This window comes from Macaca thibetana, chromosome 12 (genome assembly GCF_024542745.1).
Source record: "Macaca thibetana thibetana isolate TM-01 chromosome 12, ASM2454274v1, whole genome shotgun sequence".
NCBI classification, from domain to species: Eukaryota; Metazoa; Chordata; class Mammalia; order Primates; family Cercopithecidae; genus Macaca; species Macaca thibetana.
In genome coordinates this window covers 48,739,821-48,748,616 of record NC_065589.1, presented here as the reverse complement: position 1 = coordinate 48,748,616, position 8,796 = coordinate 48,739,821, and the positions used below count along the sequence as shown (strand labels likewise).

General features: G+C 37.3%; 1 pseudogene; it reads right to left on the bottom strand.

The window, feature by feature from the left end:
• Positions 1-458: 458 nt before the first annotated feature.
• On the bottom strand, positions 459-1,501 carry LOC126932311 (glutamine synthetase-like; annotated as a pseudogene).
• Between the last annotated feature and the right edge of the window lie 7,295 nt (positions 1,502-8,796).

Genomic DNA, 8,796 nt, shown 5'->3' with positions numbered 1-8,796 from the left:
TCACCAGGGAACCAACCCTTCCCCTCCAGAAGCCTGTCTGCCTCCTACCACCATCAACCTGCCATGCAAGGCACCCACGGCATCCAGGCTGTTTGTGCCGAGGGGTGCCTGCAGGCCCAAGTGGAGCTTCCTTCATGCCTCTTGGCCTCCCTCCTGAGTTCACAGGTGTCCATAGTCCAGAGGGGCCCAAGGCTGCAGGAGCCTGGCATGTCAGCACTGCCCCAAGTGTGCACACACCCAGTCAGGGCGCAACTGTGCCTGGGCTCAGCATCAACTTTGCTCCAAAATCGGAGTGGGCACCAGGAGCCAGGAGAGGCCAGGTAGCACAAGCAGGCACTTCTGAGTCTTGGGGAAAGGGGGCTTTCCAGGTTCCCGAGAGTACAATGATGCCTGGGTCTGCAGTCATGGCTGGGAGGATACAGCTGCACCTGGAAGAGTGGAGCTCCCACCCCTCCAACTCAGGAGGGGGCAGAGATCCCACCTGTTTTTGGCTCCTGCCTGCTCCATGGAGCACAGAGCCCAGGTGGTGCCTCCCCAGCTGCAGCCAGCATCATGGCAGCAGCTGCTCCAGATGGGCCGCTTCTGCCATCAGTTTCATGGAATCCAGTTAGGAAACAGACATTTTCCAGGCGCCTCTTGAAATCATAGGCACGGATGTGGTACTGGTGCCACTTGCTTATTTTCTTGATGGCCTCCTCAATGTACTTTATACCTTTATCCTCCCACATGGCCTTGGTGCTGAAGTTAGTGTGGCAGCCTGCACCATTCCAGTTCCCAGGAATAGGCTTCGGATGAAAGGTTGCTGCTATCACTCCAAAGTCTTCACATACATGATGCAAGATGAAACGGGAGATGATCTCCCATGCTGATTCCTTCATGGGATCCGATTTGGAATTCCCACTGGACAGGCATGACCTCAACATTTGTCCCTGCGATCTTAATTCCAGCATACAAGCAGGCTTGGTAATAAGACTCCAAGACATTCCTCTTATAGGCTTTGTCTGCTCCCACAGCACAGTGATATGGACTGTGTGGCCCAAAAAAGCAATTGGAAGGCCAACCGAAGGCTGCCCATCTGTCCCCATGAGGGTATATTTCTGCTCTATGCCAAACCAGAGGTGCTGATTGCTCACCATGTCCATTATCCATTTACAGATGTACCTCAAATTGGTCTCTGCAGACTTTCGATTGTACTTGAAAACTTCACAGAACACCAGTTTGTTAGGGTCCTTGTGGAAGGGGTCCTAAAACATGGCAGCAGGCACAAGACACATGTCACTGTTGGAGATTTCAGACTGGAAAGTACTAGAGCTATCAAAATTCCACTCAGGCAACTCTTCCACACACTTGGGCTCACCGTCCAGGGTATGGGTCTTGCAGTGCAGTCATTCTCCAGTCACAATGATCCAGATACACATGGCCTGAACTTTCTCACCCTGAGGCAGGGACATGTACATCTGCTTGATGCTTTGTTTCAGCAGGAACTTGCTGAGGGAGTCATGGTGGAAAGGTATTCTGTGAGCTGAGCAGACCGGTAAAGGTGGGGAGAGAAAAGAGGGGGCCGCTGTGATGCTCAGACCTCCACTCATCTCCCATTCTTGACTCTGCCCCCATAGATTGAAAGTCATCTCTAGATTACTTATATCTAAAACAATGTAAATGTTATGTAAACACTTGTTATATTGCTTTGTTTAGCGAATAATGACAAGAAAAATAATCTGTACATGTTCAGTAGAGACACATTTTTTTCCCCAAATATTTTTTACTCTTGGTTGGTTAAATCCAAGGACGCCAAACCCATGGTCCGGAAGAGTGGATGGTATTTACAGCAATCCACAGCATTACAAAGTAATGAAATGCTAACACATGTGGCAATCTTGATTAAACTCAAAAGCATTATGTAAGTGAAAGGAATCAGATATAAATGGTACTGGTTCGTAGTTTAGGTAATCATTCATAAATTTTAAGAAAAGAGGCAGAAGTAACATGGCATGATAGAAATCAGAGCACTGTTTGCCTCTGGAGTGTGGAAAATTGATCCTACAGGAACATAAGGAAATTTTCTAAGGTTGATGAAAATGTTCTCTGAGGAGTGGGCTTAAGGGGTGTGTTCCTTAACCAAAACACACCCAAGTGAACTTATAATTCATGCATTCACCTTAATTATTTAAAAACAGAAAATAGTATTTACTTCTTAGAAAATTGTTTCTGGATTTTGTTAGGTTAAAAGAGAGAAGTAATGCATTTCATTATGAAGCTTGTATTACTCTTTTAAAATATCTACTATTTTTAATTTTAAAAACTAAGAAATGTATTAAGTGTGATAGTAAATTAAGCAAAAAGAATAATTTTTCAATGGTAGATATGGTGAGCTTTTAAATAAGCTTTTAACGGAAGTGACTGATATTAAAATTATAATGTCTTACCATTTCGATTTCCTGAGTACTGGCCATTGCTCTGGCTTACCCTACTTTCTCTACTTAAAGGAATATTAAAATGTGTTGCAGATGGAATGCAAAAAGAAATACATAAGCAATATATATTTTTTGACATTCAAATCAGATTATACATGAAACAATAGCTTTGAATGTCTGGCTGTTGTCTTAAGAATGGATTTCCCAAATTCTTTATTCTCCTTTACCATATCAATAAATGTACTTTAGAGGACTCCAGTAATTCAGGTTTCCTGTAGCAGGAGAGGCATCAGGATTCACCTGTTTCTGCAAAGCAAAAAGAATAAAGGAGTGGAAGCAAAGTCAGTTGATTTCCCAGCTTGAAGGTATTGGGGGGAAAGGAAGAGAGATAAGTATTCTATGTGAGTCCTGATTTCTCACTTTTTGGAAAAGAGAATGATGCGTTAGATAAATAAAATAACTTTTGGGGGCGAAAAGAGGAGTCATTGGCCCTGCTGTCCATTTAGGACCTGAAAAGAGAACCCTCCCTTTACAACCAAGAGAAGTCTGCGGTTCGGTAACAGCAATTTTATAGCACAGCATGATCAGGCAAAGGAAGGCTGTGAAGTTTAACTCGCTGAACTGCCTATGATTCTTTTGTAGCATAGGGATCGCAGCTCTTGATAAAGAGAATCAGAAAGGGTCAACAGCAAAGTACCAAGGTAAGACTAACTTAGCAGGTGAAGGGAAAACTATCCAAATAATTAAGGATTTTGATCCCAATGAGAGAATGTTTGAGAACATAGCCATTATTAAATTATTATATTAAAGAACTGGATGACCCAACATTGTTTTACTCTTTGTTAACTAGTGGATGGATGAGGGTGCAGAAAGAAGATGAAATAAGTTATAAAAAAACTTTTGATCCTAATAACAGTCTTCCAAACATTGGTATTTTAGTGGAGGTAAATTTTGCACACCTAATACCCCCATTTAGCCTCATTTTCCACTGTCTGATATTTAAAATATATAACCTCTTTTTTAACTTTTTAGTTTGTTTATATTTCTTTTGCTCTTTATTCTTTTCTTCTCTGGTAATCTGACTTTGTTCATTTGCTCCTCTCCAGAGTCTCCTAACATATTATCAAGAATAAAAGAGGCTAAGTTAATGTTTTCAATATTGGCAAAGAAAGAACTTGATAGTAATAACTTAAATGTGATTTTATTTTCTCTTTTATGTACTACTTGTGGATTAAAATTGGAATAACATTTCAAGGCATTAAGTCACAGTTTAACTGTAATATTAAAATATTTTTAAACTCCTCTGCTTGTCTCTTCATAGTAGAGGGACAGAGTGAGCAAAATGCAGAGGCCCAAACAGCTAGAGACATTTTTGAAAGTATTTTATCTATCTTATTGCCAAACACTGGGCTCCCAAGACATCACCCAATCTGTTGATGAATAGGTTATCATTCTGTAATTCTGTGTAGGGAGCATCCCAGAGAAGAAAGGGCAATGTTGGGATATTTACTGAGATTTTGAAGTCTGATTTAAGGTGGTTCAAATGTAGGGGGATTGATCAGAATTAGGTGATGATAATTATTTAATAATTTAGGACTGATGGCAGAATAAGGTGAGAATTTTGAGGTGAGAGAATTAAAGCATCTGTTAAGGTAAACTGTCACTTTAATGGTTTATGTGAAAGAGTAGTTAAGTCTCATGAAGTTACTAGAATTAACAACAAAGTTTTATTTGCAACTTTTAATCTTCTTGGTTAAGAGTCTCCTGAAAGAGTAAAGTTTTTTTTGTTTGTTTTTGTTTTTTAATAAAAACAATGTACTAGCCTCTTAATATAGCTAATGAGTTATATAGATAATTTTGATTCTCACTATGAGAATTAGCAAAATCTGGCATATCTGTTAACAATATGATTCATGTTAAACCTTGAATAAGATGTAATCAAATATTTAAAGTATAGTCATATAGATGATACTATTGTTTAAAACTTTCAAATAAGGAAGTTGGCTAAAGGTATGGAAATTAGAAAGTGGAGAATATCAGTTAACAAAGTAGAATATCCTTTAGAGTTATTTAAAATATCATGATATTTCTCATGAGGTAAGAGTTTCCCCAAACAACTGTTGAAAGCATCCAATCAGAATCTTTATGATTGTATATCATCTTAGACTAACTCATGTTGTAGTAACAAAGAGTCACTACACATTTCTGTTGCTTACAACAGAAAATGTGTGTTCCCCTCCCTGTACCTCACCTAGCAGTCCCTTGAGTAGCATGCTGATTGAACAATATACCCATCATGGATGAACTGCCATTCTGTTTCATGTTATTTTTATTCTTTGACCTGGCGAATGGAGAAAGCTCCTTCTGGGGCATTGCTTTTCCAATACAAAAAAAAAAAAAAAAAAAAAAAAGCAAGAAAAAAAACTCTGGAAGCTCTTGTTTTGAAGTGGCACATGGTATTCCCAATCAGAATTCACTGGCCAAAGCAATTCACTGGCAAAGCTTGAGATCAATGTGCGTGAGAAAGGACAAAGCTGAAGATGAGAGGATGTCTTTCCCACAGGAAAGACAGTAAACATTTTTTAAATATTGCAGATTTCCACAGTGACCAACTATTAGATGTTACTATGTAGGATAGAATTAGAAGATGTCTAATGTATCTTCCATCATTATTGCTTTAAAGAAGCTTGATTTCTTCATATATGAAATGGTAATAAATTACCATATTATTTTATATTTCTGATGATTAAATAAAATAAATCTTGTAAATGTAGTTGTTGACACTAGATTATGATTTCCTAGCATGATAGAGCTAAATAACTGAAAGTTTATTACACTCTTAGATAAACATGACATTGAAGTAGCATTTTGTTTTGAAATTTACAGTTATAATTTTACTACACATTTATTATGGTTTTAATATAGTGTCTATCAAAACATTCAGAACATAGGATGATAAAATATTTAACAATAATGAAAGACATATGAGTTTATTAAAATGATCTAAACATCTATTAGAAAGTCTAATAAAATCTCAAAAGTTTTGAGTTTGTGAACTATTCCTCAGAATTTTAGTTTGAAGTGGGTCAGTATTATTATTCACGTTAAATATGAACAAAGAAAAATATAAGCAATTTATTATTTTTTATTTTTTTATTTATTTATTTTTTTTGAGACGGAGTCTCACGCTGTTGCCCAGGCTGGAGTGCAGTGGCGCGATCTCAGCTCACTGCAAGCTCCGCCTCCTGGGTTCACGCCATTCTCCTGCCTCAGCCTCCTGAGTAGCTGGGACTACAGGCGCCCGCCACCGCGCCCGGCTAATTTTTTTTTGTATTTTTAGTAGAGACGGGGTTTCACTGTGGTCTCGATCTCCTGACCTTGTGATCCGCCCGCCTCGGCCTCCCAAAGTGCTGGGATTACAGGCTTGAGCCACCGCGCCCGGCCGATATAAGCAATTTAAACAGCTGAAAACCGTATGTCATGCCAAAGATCGGGAGTCTCAAAGCAGTTTTACGCAGTGAATTTAATTTTTAGTTTTTATATTTGGATTTAATTGAATTAGCTTAAGAATAACCACATTCATCATTAGATGAAAGATGCAGTATCCAAAAGCAATTGGTAGATTTTCGAAATGTAACACTATTTGACTACTGGCTGGATATTTTTGCCTTAGATTTTTTGTTGTTTCCTGTTTCCATGTCCTGTGGCACTTTAAATTTGGAGAGAAATGTAGATACATTTATTTAGAATTTTTAAAAGAAACCTATATTGGGTAAATATATATGTTCATAATATATTTCTAGGGAGGGTATTTAGCTACATTAATGGTCATAATCGAACTTAAATTATAAAATTACAAATTATAAACTTAATAAAAAATAAGAAAATATGTAATTATATATGTCTAAAACGTAAAGAAAATGGACATTTCTATGTGAATAAACTGGATGCAAGTCACTCTAATTGATACTAGAAAAATGAAACATTTCAATATTATTGGAAATTCTGTTGTCATTTCAGAAGAGAGTCAAGAGGCATGCTTTACTTACCTAAGTAGTTGTTTCAATTTTCTACTTTTTTATGTTGACTACATAAAATACCCCAGAACAACTTGAAACAGTTTTTAGTAATTATAAAATAGATGTTCTATAAGTGTATCCATTGAAATCCAGTAACCGAAGTAAGTAGTCTTCTTTAAGTGAGTAATGATGAATTCTACTTTCCCAATACTCCCTAAGGTAAAACCCTAAACTTATTCTATAGCCCTTGAAAAAAATATTGAAAAGGAATAATGTTAAATAAAAGTAGCTTAATTCATAAACTTATTTTTCCATCATACAGTCCTTGTGAATTTATTTTTAAGTCCAATCATCAAATGTATACATGACTAGAAATACACAAACACTAACAAAAAAGCCACAAAACACCTCTACTTAGTCATAGAAAGTTAGCACTGGTATTTTTGTTTTTTTAACCAAGTGAATATAAATTCAATTTATGTTGACCAATTTATCAGCTTAGACTTTAAAAAAACAAAATCTTTTTAAAAGAGCATGAATAACAAGAATGTCCAAATTGCAATTAGTTTTCTCACCTCCTCCTAAACACAGCCCCTAATGTCCATTTCTCTACAGGTTTTATTTGTGTATGTGTGTGTGTTGCGGGCGGGGGGGGGGTGTAATCCCCAGAAATCAGTCATTTTAGTCTTTTTTGGGGGGGGGTGGGGGGACGGAGTCTCGCTCTGTCACCCAGGCTGGAGTGCAGTGGCTGGATCTCAGCTCACTGCAAGCTCCGCCTCCCGGGTTCACGCCATTCTCCTGCCTCAGCCTCCCGAGTAGCTGGGACTATAGGCGCCCGCCACCTCGAATTTAGTAATTTTTAATAACCAGTCCAGCATGGTTTTTTTTTTTTTCTCTTTCTGGCTATCACATGTTAATATCCCCTGTTCATGAGTCTCCTTCCAGAGCCTTGTAACCACTACAAACTTTCAAAAGTCACTATCATGAGAAAGTAAAGTCCATTTAAAAATTACAATCCAGATGTTCATACAGTCTTCTGGGTGTCATTAAAGAACTAGAGTATATAAAGAGTCAGGCAAGCTAGTCACCTTCCTTACTATGGACACATATTATCACCCAGGAACCTTCTTATTACTAGCTTCAAGATGTCACTGGGCTTCCAGACCTTGATTCTTCAGAAGTAAAAAAAAAAAATTGGAAGAAGAACCAATGCTGAAGTGTCTACTCTATTAACCTCTTGCTCTTCAGTTTTGGTCCATCTATCTCAAGTGTACACTAATTTACTGAAATAAGACTTGCCATGTCTTCACACTGTGTGCCTCATACTTGTGTGTGTTCATGTGTTCATGTGTCTGAATACATGCATGCGTGTGCTTTTGTGTGGTATTGGTGATAATTTTGGTTTTGTTTGTTTTCTTCATCACTAAAGCAGTAATTTATATAACTGTACAGTGTTCTGAAACATTTCCATTTCTGTTTGCTTTGTTTTTGTATATCTAGAAAGCCTAATGATTGTTTTTCAAGGCATCAGTTTCCCCAAATTAAAAAAAAATTCAATCATTAATAAAGTAGAGAACTGTTAGATACATTAAACTTTTTTTGTCTCTGTATCACTCTGCCAACTCCAATGCCAAAGGTCTCTGACTAAAGTTTGGCCAAAGATCAAGGGATGTGTGCTCATTTCATCTTCAGTAATCTCTGGAAGAAGTGAATAATTGCTCCTAAGACTATAGCACTTAAAGGATGGCTATGAAATATCCATATTTATTTTTAACATCTAAGTCAAGCAACCGCAGTCTTTTTTTTTTTTTTTTTTTTTTTGTATTTCACAAGATATGGATAAATACAGACTTTTTCTTTGGTTTAGTAACATTTCTTTAGATGCTATTTTCTACTATCCCACTTAATGTACTTTTCAAAAATAAGTATTATTTGGAAAAGTTTTATGTTCACAGCCAATGTGACAGAAGAATTTCTATCTACTGTCTGTCACCATCACCACACAGCCTCCTCCACTATCAACATCCCATACAAGAGTGGTACATTTGTTCTAATCATTGAGCCTACATGCACGTCATTATCACCCAAGTCCATAGATTACATTAGGGTTCTGTCTTGCTATTGTACTTTCTTTGTGTTTTGACAAATGTATAATAGCATGTATCCACTATTACAGTGGCATGCAGAATTGTTTCACATTCTAAAAAATCTTCTGTGCTCTCATCCCTCCCTGCCCACTAATGCTGGCAACCACTGATATCTTTACTGTCTCCACGGTTTTAGTTTTTCCAGAATATCATATAGTTGAAATTAAACAATATGTAGCCCTTTTAGATTGGCTTCTTTTCACCTAGAATTAATAA